Below are 20,135 nucleotides of genomic sequence, written 5' to 3'. Positions count from 1 at the left end.
CTAAAAATTGGAATAGATCCATAATGTGAAATGTGACTTGTGTGCAAAATTTGAGGTCAATCGGACGTGATTTGATAGGTTTCGACATCAGTTGTGGAAGTTAAAGTTTTAAAAAGTTCATAGATTTTGATTTGATATGCGATTCATGTTTTTAGTGTTGTTGGATGTGATTTGAAAACTCGACTAAGTTCATATGATATTTTAGGACTTGTTGGTATATTTGGTTGAGGTTCCGAGGGCCTCGGGTGAGTTTCGGATGATTAACTAATCAAATTTGGACTTAAAACCTGTAACGACCCGGACGGTCATTTTGAATATTATAACCCTATTTTCCATTTACTGTTCAATTTAAGCTTTACAGTTGATTTATGACTTATCGGATTAGTTGGTTCGGGTCCGGAAGGAATTCGGAGTGAAATGAGACACTTAGTCTCATAATTAAAAATTTAAGTTAGAAAAGTCGATCGGATGGGGACTTATGTGTAAACGACCTCGGATTCGAATTTTGATAATTTTAATAGCTCTGTATGGTGATTTTGGACTTAGAAGCGTGTTCGGAAAAGTTTTTAGAGGTTCGTAGTGGAATTAAGCTTGAAATGGTGAAAGTCGAATTTTTAAAAAGTTTGACTGGGGGGGTTTGACTTTTTGATATCGGGGTTGAAATCCGATTCTGAAAATTTGAATATGTCCGTTATGTCATTTATGACTTGCATGCAAAATTTGAGGTCAATCGGACGTGACTTGATAGGTTTCGGAGTCGTTTGTAGAAATTGGAAATTTCAAAGTACATTAGGCTTGAATTGGGGTGTAATTCATGGTTTAACATTGTTTGAGGTGATTTGAGGGTTCGTCTAAGTTCGTATGATGTTTTAGGACTTGTTGGTATATTTGGTTAAGGTCCTAAGGGGCTCGAGTGAGTTTCGGATAGTTAACGGATCAAATTTTGGACTTAAACAGCTATTGAAATTTTTTGATATCTGTATCTGATTTCCTTATACGCGATCGCGTGAATGCGTCTGCGATCGCGTAGGCTTGGTTGGTCAGTGGAGGTTTTTGTTCTACGCGATTGTGTGGAGATATCTGTGATCGCGTAGGGTTAATTTGAGGCAGTGATATTTTGTGATTCGCGATCGCGTGAGGCGGGATGCGATCGCGTGAGGCGGGACGCGATCGCATAACTATGTGAGTTTGTTATTCGCGAACACGTGAAGAAGGTCGCGTTCGCGTAGAGAAAATGGGCAGAAATGGAAATCACGCGTTTGTGCTTCGTGGTCGTGTGGTTAGGTCCGAGATCACGTAGGTCTTTGATGTTGTGCATCGCGATCGCGTGGGAAAGTCCGCGATCACGTAGAGTTAAATTTGGGATGTGGCAAACTGTTCTAAGTGTGAGTTCTGGCTTAGTTTGGTGGCATTCTTGGGACATATAGTGTCCAGTGAAGGAATTAAGGTGGATCCGAAGAAAATAAAGGCAGTTCAGAATTGGCCCAGGCCATCTTCAGTTACTGAGATTCAGAGTTTTCTCGGCTTGGTCGGTTATTATCGTCGCTTCATGGGGGGTTTCTCATCTATTGCATCGCCTATGACTAAATTGACCCAGAAAGGTGCTCCGTTCAGGTGGTCGGATGAATACGAAGAGAGCTTTCAGAAGCTCAAGACAGCTTTGACTACAGCTCCAGTATTGGTATTCCCTACAGGTTCAAAGTCTTATACTGTGTATTGTGACGCGTTGCGTATTGGTCTCGGCGCAATGCTGATGCAAGACAGTAGGGTGATTGCCTATGTGTCCAGACAGTTAAAGGTACATGAGAAGAATTATCCAGTCCACGATCTTGAGTTAGAAGCTATTGTGCATGCCTTAAAAATTTGGCGGCATTACTTGTACGGTGTCCAGTGTGAGGTATATACCGATCATCGGAGGCTACAACGATTGTTAGGATCTTAACTTGCGGCAGCGAAGGTGGTTGGAGTTGCTTAAGGATTATGATATCACAATTCTCTATCATCCCGAAAAGGCCAGTGTGGTGGCCGATGCCTTGAGTCGTAAGGCGGAGAGTTTGGGCAGCTTAGCATATTTACCGGTAGTAGAGAGGCCTTTAGCCTTGGATGTTCAGGCCTCGGCTAACCAGTTTGTTAGATTGGATGTTTCCGAGCCGAATCGAGTTTTGGCTTGTGTGGTTTCTCGGTCTTCTTTATATGATCGCATTAGGGAGCGCCAGTATGATGATCCCCATCTGCTTGTCCTTAAGGACACGGTTCAGCACGGTGATGCCAAGGAGGTCACTATTGGGGATGACGGTATATTACGGATGCAGGGCAGGCTATGTGTGCCTAATGTAGATGGTTTTCGTGAGTTGATTCTCCAGGAAGCTCACAATTCGCGGTACTCCATTCATTCAGGTGCCGCAAAGAAGTATCAGGATTTGAGGCAACACTATTGGTGGAGGCGAATGAAGAAAGCTATAGTTGGGTTTGTATCTCGGTGTCTAAACTGTGAACAGGTAAATTACGAGCATCAGAGACCGGGCGGATTACTACAGAGACTTGAAGTTTCGGAGTGGAAGTGGGAGCGTATTTCCACGGACTTCGTAGTTGGACTCCCATGGACTTTGAGAAAGTTTGTTGTTTGGGGTGATAGTAGATCAGTTGACCAAATCTGCGCATTTTGATTCCAGTTAGTACAAATTATTCTTCGGAGCGGTTGGCTGGGATTTATATTCACGAGATTGTTCGCCTACATGGTGTACCAGTGTCCATCATATCATGTCGGGACATGCAGTTTACATCACATTTTTGGAAAGTAGTGCAGCGAGAATTGGGCACACAGATTCAGTTGAGTATAGCATTTCACCCTCAGACGGACGGACAGTCCGAGCGCACTATTCAGATATTATAGGATATGTTACGCGCTTGTGTCGTAGATTTTGGGGGTTCTTGGGATCAATTTCTGCCACTCGCAGAGTTTGCTTACAATAACAGCTACCAGTCGAGTATTCAGATAGCTCCGTATGAGGCATTATATGGGAGACGGTGTCGGTCTCCTGTTGGTTGGTTTGAGCTGGGTAAGGCTAGGCTATTGGGTACTGACTTGGTTCAGGATGCTTTAGAGAAGGTCAAAGTGATTCAGGAATGGCTTTGCACGACACAATCTAGAGAGAAGAGTTATGCCGACATGAAGGTTCGTGATGTTGTTTACATGGTTGGGGAGAAGGTTCTGCTCAAGATTTCACCCATGAAGGGTGTGTTGAGGTTCGGGAGGAAGGGCAAGTTGAGCCCTCGGTATATTGGGCCTTTTGAGATACTTAAGAAAATTGGAGAGGTGGCTTATGGACTTGCTTTGCCACCTAGTCCATCAAGTGTTCATCCAGTGTTCCATGTATCCATGCTCCGAAAGTATGTCGGGGATCCGTCTCATATTCTGGATTTCAGTACAGTGCAGCTGGACGGTAATTTAACTTATGAAGTGGAGCCGGTGGCTATTTTAGACCGGCATGTTTGAAAGCTGAGGTCAAAGAACATAGCATCAGTGAAGGTACAGTGGAGAGGCTAGCCAGTCGGAGAAGCTACTTGGGAGATTGAGCAGGAGATGCAGAGCAAATATCCACACCTATTTGAGACTCCAGGAAAGATTCTAAACCGGTTCGAGGACGAACGTTTGTTTAAGAGGAGGAGAATATAACGACCCAGCCGATAATTTTGAATATTATAACCCTGTTTCCCCATTTACTGCTCAATTTATATTTTACAGTTGATTTATTACTTATCGGGTTAGTTGATTCGGGTCCGGAAGGAATTCGGAGTGAAATGAGATACTTAGTCTCAGAATTGAAAATTTAAGTTAGAAAAGTCGACCGGATGGGGACTTATGTGTAAACGACCTCATATTCGAATTCTGATAATTCCAATAGCTCTGTATGGTGATTTTGGACTTAGGAGCGTGTCCGAAATTTTTTTGGAGGTCCGTAGTGGAATTAAGCTTGAAATGGCGAAAGTCAAATTTTTGGAAAGTTTGACCGGGGGGTTGACTTTTTGATATCGGAGTCGAAATCTGATTCTGAAAATTTGAATAGGTTCGTTATGTCATTTATGACTTGCATGCAAAATTTGAGGTCAATCGGACGTGATTTGATAGGTTTCAGAGTCGTTTGTAGAAATTGGAAATTTTAAAGTTTATTAGGCTTGAATTGGGGTGTAATTCATGGTTTTAGCGTTGTTTGAGGTGATTTGAGGATTCGACTAAGTTCGTATGACATTTTAGGACTTGTTGGTATGTTTGGTTGAGGTCCCGAGGGGCTCGGGTGAGTTTCGGATGGTTAATGGATCAAAATTTAGACTTAAACAGCTGATGGAACTTTCTGATATCTGTATTTGATTTTCTTATACGCGATCGCGTGAATGCATCTGCGATCACGTAGGTTTAGTTGGTCAGTGGAGGTTTTTGTTCTACGCGATCTCGTAGGGTTAATTTGAGGCTGTGATATTTTGTGCTTCGCGATCGCGTGAGGCGGGACGCGATCGCGTAGCTATGTGAGTTTGTTATTCGCGAACGCGTGAAGAAGGTTGCGTTCGCTTAAAGGAAATGGGCAGAAATGGAAATCACGCATTTGTGCTTCCCGATCGCGTAGTTAGGTCCGCGATCGCGTAGAGTTAAATTTGAGCTGTGGCAAACTGTTCTTCGCGATCGCGTGGGAATGTTCGCGATCGCGTAGAGCAAATGTCTGTGCAGAGATTTTTGACGGATTTGAGCTCAGGAAGAGGCGATTTTTGGGAGATTTTCAAAGAAAACAACGGGGTAAGTGTTCTTAACTCAATATTGGTTAAATTACCCGAATCTATGGTTGTTTTTATCATTTAATGGGTGAATTAAGTTGGAAAAATTTAGAAAACCCTCTTGGTATAAATTGAAGATTTGAGAGTCGAGTTGAGGTCAGATTTTGATAAAATTGGTATGGTTAGACTCGTGGTTGAATGGACTTTCAGATTTTGTAACTTTTGTCGGGTTCCGAGACGTGGGCCCCACGGCATTTTTTGAGCTAAATTTTGGATTTTTATGGAAAATTAGTATTTTCTCACGGAATTAATTCTAATAAATTTTATTGACTGAAACGAATTATTTGTGGCTAGATTTGAGGCGTTTGGAGGCCAATTCACAAGGCAAAGGCTTAGCGGAATAAGAATTACACGGTTTGAGGTAAGTAACAGTTTTAAATTTGGTCCTCAGGGTATGAAACCCCGGATTATGTGTTATGTGAGTGATTTTGAGGTGACGCACATGCTAAGTGACGGGCGTGTGAGCGTGCACTGTAGGAATTGTGACTTGGTCAAATTCTTTGGAATTGTGAAATTGAGTTATCTGTTTATATCCGTACATTCTCTACGTGATAGGGAAAGATTGAGCTGAGACTCGTATTAAAAATAATGTTTAGACATATGTTATTATTATTGGTACCCACTGGGGTCATTTATGTGGTTGAATAATATGTTCAAATTGTAATTTTCCACTCAGTCATATTTATTCATTTTATATCATACCTCAGTCTCTCTTATTATTATTGATGCATCATATCACTATTTTTTGGCTGTTTATCATGATTTCTGAGAGTCCGAGAGACTAGAGAGGTTGATGACTGAGTGAGGCCGAGGGCCTAATTGTGAGGATATTTATGGATCGGGCTGCACGTCGCAACTTGTTTATTTATTTATGCCATGATTGGCTTGAAATAGCGCTTGGGCTGAAGGAGCCCCTCCGGAGTCTGTACACAACCCCAGTGAGCGCATGTGCCGAATGCGAGTGCCGAGTGATGAGTGACTGTGAGGAATGAGTGACTGTGAGGAAAGAGTGACTGTGAGGTTGGAGTGAATGGGAGGTTGGTGTGAATGGGAGGATTGAATGACTGTTACTCTGAGAGGATGCATTGATTTCATTATTTGCTGCATTTCAGCTATCATGTATCACTATTTGGGGAATTTCGGAAAAAACATTATTTTCTGTTTCAGTCAAACTTGATATGAAATTTTAGTGAAATCTTAAATGTTGAACTTGAGAGCATGCCTACTCTTTTATATTGGAAAGTATTGTATTTGGACTTAGCTGAGAAGCTCGTCACTACTTTCAGTTCTTTATTTATTATTGTTACTTACTGAGTTGGTTGTACTCATACTACACCCTACACTTCATGTGCAGATCCAGGTGTTCCCGGGCATAGCGGGTGTTGATTCTCTCGCACGGTTGATTTTCCGGAGATTCAGAGGTAGCTGCCATGTTTCGCAGACTTTGTCTCTCTTTCCCTATCTCCTTGTTTAATGTATTTGGTCTTAGATTGTTATAGACCGTATTTTCCAGACTTGTATTCATACTAGATGCTCATGTGCTCATTGACACCGAGTTTTGGGAGTGTTTATATATGTATTTGTGAGTTTTTCTTCCGCTAAATTTAGATATTATGTTTTCAAACTTAAAAGATATGGTGGTTTATTGAGATTGTCATATTGCCTAGTATTGATATAGGTGCCATCACGACGGGTGAGATTTTGGGTCGTGACAAAACCACTTCTGCAAATTCTGCTTTTGGTATTCTTGCACCTTCGGAGGTCTGATAGCAGGTGTGAATCCGCATGTGCGCGCAACCAGTCGCAGAAGCGTCTAAGAGTGGAACTGGGCAGTGCTCGCAGGTGCGAGAAATTTGCCCGCATCTGCGAGGCCGCAGGTGAGAAGGAGAGGACGCAGAAGCGGAAAATGGTGAGCCGGGCAGCGCATGTGTGACATTTTTGTCGCAGAATCAATGGTCGCAGGTGCAACCCCTTGTCCGTAGATGCGGAAGTCGCTGGGGCAGTGTTAAAAATGAGAGTTTCCGAGATTTTCTCATTTTGGACATTTTGGAGCTCGGCTTAGGCGATTTTGGAGAGGAATTTTTCCACACAACTTGGGGTAAGTGTTCTTGAAAACCTTGTGATTATATTTCATGAATTTATCTTCATTTTTAGTGTAAGATTATCGAATCTTCAAGAGAAATCGAAGGAAATTCCTATATTTCATAAAAATGAATTTTTGAGTTTTGAACATCGATTTGGAGTCGGAATTGAGTGAAATTAGTATGGTTGAACTTGTAATTGGATGGGTTGTCGGATTTTGTGAGTTTCGTCGGATTCCGAGACGTGAGCCACACGGGCAATTTTTGGAGTATAATTTCGGATTTTGTGGGAGAATATTAGTATTTTGATATGGAATTAATTCCTATAAATTATGTGGACTGAATCAAATTTATTGTGGCTAGATTCGAGCCGTTCAGGAGTTGATATGTGTAGAATGGAATTTCTGGAGCATTTTGATCTTGCTCGAAATTGGATTCGTCTTGTTTGAGGTAAGTAACTCTTCTAATCTTGGAGATGGGGGTATGAACCCTGAATATACGTATTATGTGTTTGGTGTTGAGGTGATGTACATACTAGGTGACGGGCGTGCGAGCGTGCACCATGTGAACTGTGATTCCGTTATTTTTGTGGTACTGTGTAGTTACCTGAACTTATTTGAAATCATGAAATCTCTGCGTACTAGAGTTATCAAGCTGTGATTCATGTTAGAAGCCATGTTTAGGCTACATACTTATTCTGTTTGGGACCCACTGAGGTCATTTCTGTTGTTGAGTTATCTGCTTTCATTGCATTACATACTCAGTCATACGCATCCATATGCATATCATATCTCAGTCTCTATTGTTATTTATTGATGCATCATATCATTGTTTTCGGGCTAATATCATGACATTGTGAGCCCGTGAGAGAGAGACTGGAGAGATTGATGATTGAGTGAGGCCGAAGGCCTGATTGATTCTGATATTGATACTATGGCACGTGAGTTGTCCGTGCGGATTATAGCGCTTGGGTTGAAGGAGCCCCTCCGGAGTCTGCACACACCCCCAGTGAGCGCGGCTGATATTATTGAGGGATGGATCTTCCATGGACATGGATCTTGTCCGAAGCATTTTATACTTGGAGATGGATCTTTTCCACGGGCTGGATTGGCCCTACTCGGTACTGAGTGACTGATGATCAGTTGATGTGTATATTCCGGGATGGATCTTCCCTGGGCCAGATTGGCCATATACAGTACCGAGTGATTGAGCATGATGAGTGGAATGTGTGAGAAAGTGAGATTGAGTACTCTGAGAGTGTGAGTACATGAGTTCATCTCAGAGATATACTGCATTGACATGCACACATGATATACAAGCATAGAGATGTATTTTTCTTATGCTGTACGGTATCACATCATTCATGACTTGTCACACATGTGGATATATGGGCATAGTGATGCATTGGTTTTACCCTGGCTAGCTGAAAAGAAAATGAAACATCTTATTTATTATTGAAAGGATTTTTGGGAAAATTACTGTTTTCAACTTATTTATATTTTGGCAACTTCGGTAAACGACTTGGGATTTTCACTGATACACTTGAAAAATAGAACTATTTTCAAAAGTCATGATTTAGTTGAGCATTTATTCTTTGAGTTACTTCTTTTATTACTTGCTCTATGTTGTTATGAACTGTTATTGATTATTGGAGTTGGACTCTGACCATGGTACAAGCTCGTCACTACTTTCAACCTAAGGTTAGGTTTATTACTTATTGAGTACATGAGGTCGGTTGTACTTATACTACACTTCTGCACCTTGCGTGCAGATGTTGGCTGCTGATGTTGCTGTGTTCGTTAGGAGCTGGATCTGAAGATGTACCTACGTGTTGTTGCTGCCTCTTGTTCATGGTAGCCTTAGATTCATAAAACTTTGTTTATGTACTTTTCAAACAGATGATGTATTTACTTCATACCAGCTTTATATACTCTATTCTTAGAAGCTCAAGATTTGTACTGCCAGTTATTGGGGAATGTATAAGATTCAGATTTTTCTTTACTTAAGTTATTTTAATAATTGTTATTGGAATTAGATAGTTGATAATTGGCTTGCCTATCGGGTTGGGTTAGGTTCCATCACGACTAGTTGGATTTTGGGTCGTGACAATCCATTTTCGGGATCATAATATCATGTTTACCACAGAACGAGTAAACTTCATTCATCAAGAACTCGAATTCACTTTCTCTCATACTTTGCAATCTTATCTTTGCAAGGTCAAGCAACCTCATAGCATTGACTATATCTTGATCTTTCTTTTGTAAAGCTTTGTTCAATTCATTTGTAAGAAGCAACATCTTGAACATCAAGTGCAATAAAAACACAAATTCAAATTCTTGAATATTACCCAAAAGATTTTTTGCTGCAAATCTATCAAGAGAAAGAAGACTAACTTGTTGCATATCTTTAAGCACGTTAACAATCGAAGAAAATATAATCAACAAATTTTCCAAGGTCTTAAAATGCGAACCCCAACGAGTATCACCTGGTCGTTGGAGGCCACGTTCTTGATTCAATCAACCAATATCCCAAAAAAGTCATCATCCAAATATTTGATAATAGCTTTAATTGTTTCTTTAGCATAAGCATCCACAATATCCTTTTGAATTGCTGGACAAATCATCATATCATTGTTTGGAGCTTTATGTAATATTACCTTTCCCACATCAGAATGCTTATCCCCATAAAATTCCAAAAGTTCAAGAAAAAGACCTTTGTATTCGGAATCTTCACTTTCATTATGACCCCGAAATGACAATCCATTTCTTAAGAGAAATAATACCACATCAACCGAGGCTTTTAAGCGTATCCGATGATCACTTTTTGCTTTCTCACCTTTCTTGTGAAAAGAAGATTGAATCGATTGTTCTTGATTTATCAAATCTTGCATCCTATTAAAACATTTGTGATGGATACTACTTACTTTCCCGACATGTATTCTAAGTCTTTTCGTACCGTTGTTCCAACACTTAAAACCATCTTTTATAAATGCATCCCCCGCATTACCACGACTTTCAAGCTCATTCTTAAACAAATAACAACATAAACAGAATGCAACATCACCTTTTATGCTATATTCCAACAATTGAGAATATGGACCCTTAAATCAATCGGGATTAAATTGACGCATTTTGTTCCCAAAAAAATTAATTTTAGGGAAAGCATGACCACTCGGTTGGCAAGCCCCTTTTTGAAATATAATGTCTCCTCACTTCATCTCGGATATTAGGGGCATACTGAAGAATCGGTATTCTTTCTTTGGGATCAGGATTGGGAGATCCTAACTTAAGAACACTATCAACATTTGAAGGAGGGGATAAGATTGTCCCTCTTTGGATTTCAGGAGCTATATTCGAACTAACAGAAGGCCGACACTATAATTAGAATTTGATTGGCTAATGTTTGACCTGATCACAAATTTATCCATTTTGATGTTCCTACAAATTCAAATATCTCCCATCATCAAAATACAAATTCATAATAAAACTAAGAGAATCACACACTTTTAAATTCATAATAAACCGGAGGAATCACATCCTTTCTGTATTTAAGAAAATAAGGGAATCACACCCTTTCAAAAATAATAAAATAGAGGAATCACACCCCTTTCAAGTTCAATTAAAATAAAATGAAAACTTATTAGTTCTTCTGCAACTTTTGATAATTTTATCTTTGATATCAAATGGAAGTGCTTGCCCACTACCCAGTTCCTCACTTGACATAACCCTGAAATTTTTATATTAAAAGAACTTTTGTTAAAATAAAAGCACAAAAAAAAAACTTTGCTTCACTGAAGAGTCATTCGTCTGTGAGTGATAATATAGTACTTTTGCAATTTGCAGTAGAATCAACTTAATATGTTGTTTAGACTTTAGACTTTAGAATTGCTTTATCTTTATTTATGAATAAGCTCTTAGGAGCACTTTATGTATTATGCATATTTTATTAGCTTCAATAGAGTAAATTTTATATGCTGTCATTCAATATCAATCAAAAAGGATAAGCTCAAGAAAAGTTATCAGAATAAATCTAAATTAGAAAAAATCTCCTTCATTCAATGGTTACAGAAAATAAATCCCAAAATCGGAATAAGAATTAGGGTTTAGTTTTTTTTTTTTTTTTTTTTTTTTTTACTTTTGACCTTTTGGGATAAATTGAGATTAGGAATTAGGAAATAATTTTGATATTTGGGAATTGGGGAAGCGTGTGGGTCTGTCATCTGTGTAGAAGTTGGGCACTGATATATATAATAGGATAGAAGAAAAGCTTAAACGCTGCGTTAGAATAAATAGAAAGAGAAAAAAAAAGATTTAAGAAAAAAAAAATAAAATAACCAAAAGCCAAGCAGGGATTCGATCCCTTGCCATGAGGCAATTAGGCTCCTAGAAATAAGAAGGCAAAACCAATGCACCACTTCACCTCTTTTGACCATGGATGCCATCATATATATATAAACTACTTTTTTGTGAATTATGTATATCATATACATATTTCAGCCGAGGGACCACGGGCTCACGTGAACCACATTTTTCACAGTAGATCAGCCTCTGTTGCCAGGAGGAGAACTTTACTTCCTTGATGCATTCACATTCGTTTGCATCTATGTATTATAACTAGATGGGTTCTGGCCGGCGTTGCGGGCCTAATATTGGAATAATATTCTCATTTGATTGCCTAAGTAAGAGAACTAATTAACTTGATCACCTTTAGGTTGACATGAATTTTTACAGAAAAAAGAAAGAAGAGACCAAAAAACATACGTAATATCGAACCAAATTTAGATAGCGTTGCATATTGATTGTTTCATACTAATTACATTTCTTTAGGAACACGATTGTTCAAGTTGTACAAAAGTCAATTCAGGGATGATATGTGCTTGCAGAAAAAGATAAAAGAGTAATCTATTTACATATAAACTATCTACATATTAACACGATATGATGCAACGCACCTGAAAATATTATACTTTAAGTTACTATAACTAATCATAGCTGGCGATACTTTATCATCTCAAATGCGACTTATTCATCCTCAAGGCTAAAACATTTCACATAAAATCTTTCTGCCACTACAATCTAACATCTTCATTGTGTCCTCGACAAAGAGGCCCTTAGCTGGTACCAAATTCAATTTCCTAGAAAAGAGATATTCATATTAAATATTCTTAATTAGTGGCATGTAAGAAAATTTCAGATGGACTACAGAGGCATAAGAAAGTACGGAAAAAATGATAAGAAATTTCTTAAGTACTGCAATTGACGTTCTTATTAATTAATTTTTTACAGCTCATCCGAAGCAAATAACCATAAAACTCTATGTTACAATATCCTATCCGTCGTACAGACTATGATATCTTTACTGTTGCTACAGAAAAAGGAGGTTAGTTCTTGCTACAGAACTCGCTAGGCAAATTCCTGCTACAGAATTTGTTTGGTGAAGTGACAGGCAGATGCAAGTATACGTTCGCCGAGCAGAGCCAACAAGGAATCAAACAGTAACTTTATTTCTAGTTGAGTTAGTAAAACGCATAGTAAATTTTATAGATTCTTGAAATAAGAGAACAACTTCAAGTCAAAAGGGAGATCAGATTTATTGTTCAGTCTTCCCGCAACCAAATTTTACATCAGATGACTAATATGCTTTATTGGCTAGCAAAATACAAATGTACAAGCCATAAAGTTGCATAAACGCGCATTGTCCATCTTTTCTGCAATTTTTGAAACAAAAGGGATGTTAGTAATGCCAGAGTCGGATCCAGGATTCGAAGGTTGCAGGTGTCACCATATTATGCATACAGTATACATGTCAGTAGCTATAAAGACAGATTAGGAATAATGGGTCGGTTCGGTTAGTTTTTGGTTAATTTGAATAGGCCTTTCATTCACAAAGCAAATAAATTCGATTTTAGTTCAAATTTTTAACGCTTAATTTAAACACATTCTAAATAAAAATGCAAAAGAAAAATAACATTTCATGAAAGAGCGCCTCCAATATAAATATTTGCTTAAAGGGTACCTTAACTACACTATATTCTTTGTTTGACTAGATTAATTTACTTGTATTGTTCTTTGTTTATTTTTTCATCTTAATTGTTGAGTTATATGATAATTATTTTCAAAGAAAAACCTTCAACATTCAACCTATGATATTCAACTCAAAACGACTATCAATCAAGCCATTTAATTTTTTTCAAAACCCAATAGAAGATATTGCTCAAATTATATTCCAATATATAAATTAATATCGTTTCATTAAAAATAAAGAAACTATATTCTAATTAAAATCAATTAAAATTACTATAGAAAATAATTGTTTATAAAGTAAGGTATAATGATAGAAACAAAATGAGGACTGAAAGTTAAAAAAATAAAGAAAAGAGACTTAACAAGTAATAAAAGGAGGGAAAGAACCGAAAAAGAAGAAAAAGATATGAGGCACTAGGGTTCAACTAAAAATAAAAGAAATCCTAATAAGTAGAAAAAAGGAAAAATCAAAGGAGTTGCTCCAACAGGGAATCGAACTTGCATTCTTGATGCCAAGAAAAACCTTCAAAGGGAAGGCTAAACCAATGGCACCCACTTCCACTTTGTGACTTTTGGGTGTCATTCTATGCATTTATACGTTTTTTACAGAGATATTATATATATGGTAGAAATTTTAGCGAAGCGAGCGGGTGCCGTTGTACCCCTAACTTACAACGTAGATCCGCCCCTGAGTAATGGCAAGTGGCAAAGTTTATTTGGTAACTTGAAATAGTGGCTGGCTATCAATTGCATTACCTTTGACACACAGGCATAGTGGCCATCAGAAGATGTATGTACAAGCAACTGATAGTCCAAAGCTTTTGCAGCTGCCCTTTTTGCAAAGAAGAAGATGTAGGTTAGCAGACAAAAGTTTCATCAATGAAAATAGAACGGGATGCAATGTGCCCTTTTTTTTATACCGGAAGTTTCTTCGAGTTATTTGTTCTTTATGTTAAAGAGTGTAATGAATTGAAAGTTGTTACACTTTACTGCCGAAGAATGAAAAGTAAAGACAGAGTTTACGAACCTTCTTTTTTTCTTAGCAGGAGTTTCTGGTTCTGTTTGTTGCCTCTTGTGGATGAGCTACTTTCTGTAGTTAATTTTTTCTTTACCTCTTTTGTGTCTGCAACATCTTTTATAGTAATATATGTGAACAACTAGTTTTTTTACCACACCCAAATACTATACTATTTTAGTGAAAATATTTTTTTTAGGTTTAATCTTAATATTTTAAACTTTTGTCTTACTCTCAAAAAAAAAATTAAAATAATACATTTTGTATATTATATATAATAATTATACAAATTTTATACACTTTTTCGGCTATCAGATATAAATAATTTCTGGCGCGGGCTAAAAATAATAATACCCCTTAATTTTGTGACCACAAAACTGAATTGGGCCTTTCATTTTGTAGAGAAAAATTATACTCATAAAGCTCTTAAGGAGGAAATAGAGAAAAAAAATTAAACATGGACTTACAGATATTGAAATTCTTATTTCTAGTTAAAACAATTACCCCTCAGGGGATCCCACCAGTCAGCTTCTTTAAGCCTTACGGGTTTACTCGCACACATGTCAGACTCCTTGGTCCGTGTTTCAAGACGGGTCGAATGGGGAGCCCACAGGCCAGCGCCCGGAGGGCACAGATGCCGAAGCACGCCAGAGACGCGCGCTGCCTACCACAATCAAGGAGACGACATTCTACGAGTGTATCAAAAGCCCGGGCTTTGGCTGCCTCCAATCCACGCTAGTCCATGCTCCGAGTCGATCGGCGGACCGGCTCAGCACTGTTCCACATCCGACCGGGGCACATCGCCGGCCCCCATCCGTTTCCCTCCCGATAATTTCAAACACTCTTTGACTCGCTTTTCAAAGTCCTTTTCATCTTTCCCTTGCGGTACTTGTTCGCTATCGGTCTCTCACCCGTATTTAGCCTTGGGCGGAATTTACCGCCCGATTTGGGATGCATTCCCAAACAACTCGACTCGTAGACAGTGCCTCGTGGTGCGACAGGGTTCGGGTACAACAGGGCTCTCACCTTTTCTGGCGCCCCCTTCTAGGGGACTTGGGCTCGGTCCGCCGTTGAGGACGCTTCTCCAGACTACAATTCGGATGACGGAGCCGCCCGATTCTAAGGCTGGGATGTTTCAGGTTCGCTCGTCGTTACTAGGGGAATCCTTGTAAGTTTCTTTTCCTCCGCTTATTGATATGCTTAAACTCAACGGATAGTCCCTCCTGACCTGGGGTCGCGGTCGGAGCACCTAAGCGCAATTAGCGTCGGGGAGCCCAAACATGCGACGGGTTGGAGCCGCGATATTACGAGAGTTGAGTTTCAACCACCACTTGTCGTGAAGTCCGTCGTAGTGGACTCACATTTAGGCCAACCGCACACTTGGAGCGCATGGGAGGCCAGTATCCGTCCCACGACACCACCACGACCATGAGTCTGGGCGCGGTGTGCGGAGGCAATGCGTGACGCCCAGGAAGGCGTGCCCTCGGCCTAATGGCTTCGGGCGCAACTTGTGTTCAAAGACTCGATGATTCACGGGATTTTGCAATTCACACCAAGTATCATATTTCGCTACGTTCTTCATCAATGCGAGAGCCGAGATATCCGTTGTCGAGAGTCATTTCTATTTCAAAAGAAGCATAAGTCCCCCGCGCGCACCGCGAACGGGGCGCGAGAGGGAGGCTTTCAATTTAGTATTCCTCGTGTATTTTTAGCAGAAAACATAGGGAGTATTAGGTTTTCCTTTAATTCAGATTTTGAGAGTGATTCTCAGATCTTCGTGCACAAATCTAGCTGCAGGTATGCTTTCAATCAATTTGCACATATCTTTTTTCTTCTTTTTCCTTCGTTCTTTTTCCATTTTGTGTTTCTTCTAGGTTCTCTTCATCATTGTTACTTTTGATTCTGAAGTTCAGTGATTGTTGTAGGTTCTTTCCCATGCTTTTCCTCTAATTTTCCCCCAGATCCTTTTTCTCTTCTTTTAATTTCTGCTCTATCTTCTTTTGGGTTCTCTATATGATTTTTAACTTTGCAATCTTATGGCAAGTGTCTGTTAAATCGAGTGGTAAAACTGTGTTTTTAAACTCTAAGCATGCTGAGTATTGGACTTCCGTGGTTTTCTATGTTCTATCATTACTTTTTTTATTTTGCAATTCCATGGGTGATGTATGCTAAATCGAAGGCTACGACTCTTGTAGGTGCTAAATCGGAGGCTGATACTCAACAAGACTTAATTTAGGATTTTTTTATTTATGGAATTGTTTGCAGCTCAAATTTTATTTTGGCACAGATGAATTGAAATCAAGAAAACACAGTGTCTTTGGACGAAAATTGTTTTTTGTGTGACATTGTGTGGTTGTCTTTGTGGATGTAATTAGAGAGGGGGGAAAAGTTCACGGTGCTTGAAACCAAAGCATATATTTTGAAATTGTTTCCTACATCTGTATAAAAAAAAAGTTTTCTTTAGTATTATTCGGGTTTCTTTAGCTTGGTACCACAATACTACATTCTCTGTATAACTAAATTTGTAAAGGATAGAGTGAGCTGGCTGAATCCTTTATTCTTTTTTCTGCATAAGTGCCCTCTGTATGATGTCGTGATGGCACCTAGTCTTAGCGAATAGGTAAGCCTAACATTTACTGAAATAATAACAATATTTAACTAACATCTAACAAATACGAACTAGAAATCCCAATACGAATTTACAATCCCAAAATTCAGTAGTACAAGTCATAAGCTCTACTGAGTTTGCTAGAAAATGAACCTCTAAATACAACTGTTTCGAAATGGAGATAAAATAGTGCAAGTACAATATCAGAATGAGACTCCGAAGCCTGCGAACGCAGCAGCAGGTTTGCTTTGAGTCTGCACAGCAGGATCCGTACATCTAGCTAGCGATCAACTAACTCCGAAATATCTGTATCTGCACAAAAATATGCAGAAGTGTAGTATGGAGTACACCACAGCGGTACCCAGTAAGTATCAAGACTAACCTCAGTGGAGTAGTGATGAGGGACAGTCAAGACACCTACTGGACTAAACAACCTCAACAAGTATGAAGGTTAACTAACATAGAAATAATGTTATACCTCTACAAACTACGCATGATGACAACAATAACACTGTGCTTACAATAGGAAATAGAGGCAACAATTAACCGCGAGGCACAACAAGTAATAACACGGAAGAATAATTTGAACACAGTTTAAATTCGGTGAAAATAATTAAGGGAAAGACAAGTAGAAACTCGATAAGAATAACCTCTTATCACACTAGGTTTATCTACTAATATCCACGTGGTACAAAACCTCAAAATAATCACAATTCATGGGTCCCAATTGGGAAACCCTAATCGCTTGGCACCCTCTGCCCTCATTTCAACTGGTAACTGCACGGACAGCTCACCTACCAATATAACAATTCTCACATAGAAGGCAAGTGGACGAGGGTATGTATGAATGATCAATAACATCAGGATCCATCTTCTTAAATAAATAAGGGTGATTAATTACGTGTATGCTTGTGCAAGTGTTCTATCACAATTCAGGCCAAAGAGTAAGAGTAGAGGAAATGTACGACACATAATAAAAAATTCCCACAATTTGCACAAGGTAAAGCTCACATAAGTTAGGCACATCACTACACAAATATCAACAACAATAATTCCCCTAGGCCATCTCAAGTCATCACCAATCCATCCCCGACATAGCCTACCTTGTCTCACCACGTGCGCAATAATAAAGTAAATGCCCGCCTTGTCTCACCGCACGTGCATAATAGTATTCCCACCTTGTCTCTCCACATGCACAAACCCACATATATAACCCGCCTTGTCACGTCGCATGTGCAAATATCAATAGTAATAATAGCACGGCAAAAACCTCGTGCAAACACCCGACAAAACCTCCGAGCAATAACACGTGCCAAGATCACAACATCATAATAGCCCTCGACTCAACAAACTGAGTACACCATCAAAAATAACAACAATACATGGGAAACGACAAGTAAATCAACTCAATAGCTTTCGAACACAAAGAAACGGTAGAACGAGCTCACAAAGGATAAACACAATAGAGACTACTAGCCACAATAAGAATAGCTCAACAAGGGAGAAATAATATGTAACCACGATTCCACAAAGTATAATTCGACAACAAGGAGGATAACGCGAGTCAATAATTCCAAATAAGGATGAGGCGGCTATGATAAAGGATAACTATTATCATTTAGGGTGGAGCAATCACGAAAGAGATACACAAATTTCAATTAAGGATAAGTAATTAGGAAAAGATAGCATGGCAGTCGAAGAGGTTACAACTTCAGTTAAGGCACGTAAGAGTCAAATAGGCAATAAAAGTGGAAAATGAAGCAATTAATTCCAATTAAGAAACGTAGGGGTGAAACTAGTAAATGGGAAATTTAACATATCAAAAACAACTTCATATCTAATGAACATAAGAACCTAAGAATCCTAAATGGTCAACTTTCCATAAATAAGCCCGGAAAAGTACTCGTCACCTCGCGTACACTGGCTTCACATGACACAATTAGCATAAAAGGCTCAAATCCTAAGGGGTAATTCCCCCACACAAAGTTAGGCAAGATACTTACTTCAAATCTCGCTCAATCAATCGATAAGGATGGCTTTCCTTCGATTTTTCAACTTCGAATGGACCAAATATAGCCAAAAGAATTTACATATCATGAATACAAATACAAGAAACTAAATTAAATCATAAATCTACAAATTTAGCAAAGAATAGAAAAATTGCCCCAAAAGGTCGACTCGGGTGTCACGACGCAAACCGATGGGCCGCGATGGGCACCCTACCTTACTCAACCGAATACCAACATAACATATCTTTTCATATCATACTATCATAGATAACTAAGCCAGAGAGTCTGCCGTGAGATAAGTAGAATACAACATAAAATACCAACTTATACTTAAGACACACGGGCCTATAAGGCAAAAATGAGCACTCTTACACTGAACATAGGCTGACGAGGCCATACAATCTTTCATATATATGACATCTGTCTACAAGCCTCTAAGAGTACATAAACATCATAAAGGTCGGGACAGAGCCCCGCCATACTAATCAACACATGTTCTAATCATACTGACCAAATAGCAACTCCGGAGCAAATGGAACGCACCAACACCTTCCGCTGAGCTGATAGCCTACTTGGAGGAATCTCATCCTGTCTAATGGGACCTGCGGGCATGAAACACAGCGTCCCCAGGCAAAAGGGATGTCACTACAAATAATGTACCGAGTATGTAAGGAATGCCAATTAGTAAATAATAGACATGAGAGAAACATGGAGTAAAAGACTCGACACGTAAGTCTGAATAACTATGTGAATCGGTTAATATTCTAATGTCAAGCATATGCGTATAAATGTCATACCATGCATAGTTATATGCATTCATAACATCATCAAGCCTCTGAGGGCATCCCATCATATCATCTTGGCCACTGTGGTCAAATCATCAACGTATACCAGTTGATCAGATGGTGGTGCGTATATAATGCCGTAACCTTTTTTCATATCCCATATACATATAATATACGCGTATATAATGCCACCTGGTCATGGGTCAATGTACATGTATAAATGAATGAAATGCATATGAAATACGTCAATAAAATCTCTCGAAACATCATAGGACCATTATGCCTTTGATTAATGTCATAAAATAAACTTATAAACTAACATATTTTCTGAGACCCATGAACAGATGATAGAATAATAAGACACATAGGGAATCAAGAATATAGACACCCCTAGTATTTATATGAATAGAGTCATTTATGAAAGTTGTGCATTTGCTCGTTTCGTTCGTGTCGTATAGATCATGCCAAAAAGAAAGAAGGGATAGCCTTAACATACCTGAGCCGATTCTCTTGACAATCCCTCTAACAAACGTCAATTGCGACAACACGTAATGACGGATCGAAGTAGGAAAAAATCTGTATGATATTCTTGAGAAAGATTGCACCGTACTCACTTAGAATTACAAAATCCAGTTGCTATTATGCAGTGTAATTTCATATGAAATTTTTGCTGAAGTAAAATCACATCAACCTATCTTACTTTGTAAAAGAGTCATATGAATTCTTGTTTTGAGACTTTCATCCGTAACTCACTTACAAGATATATGAAAGTCCTTAACCTTTAAGA

General features: G+C 38.9%; 1 non-coding gene across 1 annotated transcript; it reads right to left on the bottom strand.

Moving 5' to 3' along the window:
- Positions 1 to 15,407: 15,407 nt before the first annotated feature.
- LOC142177728 (5.8S ribosomal RNA) lies at positions 15,408 to 15,563 on the bottom strand. Its single transcript, XR_012706287.1, has one exon. It is a non-coding gene; the product is annotated as a 5.8S ribosomal RNA (ribosomal RNA).
- Positions 15,564 to 20,135: the final 4,572 nt, after the last annotated feature.

This window comes from Nicotiana tabacum, chromosome 23 (assembly GCF_000715075.1).
Source record: "Nicotiana tabacum cultivar K326 chromosome 23, ASM71507v2, whole genome shotgun sequence".
In the NCBI taxonomy this organism is placed as follows: Eukaryota; Viridiplantae; Streptophyta; class Magnoliopsida; order Solanales; family Solanaceae; genus Nicotiana; species Nicotiana tabacum.
This window is presented reverse-complemented; position numbering and strand designations above follow the sequence as displayed.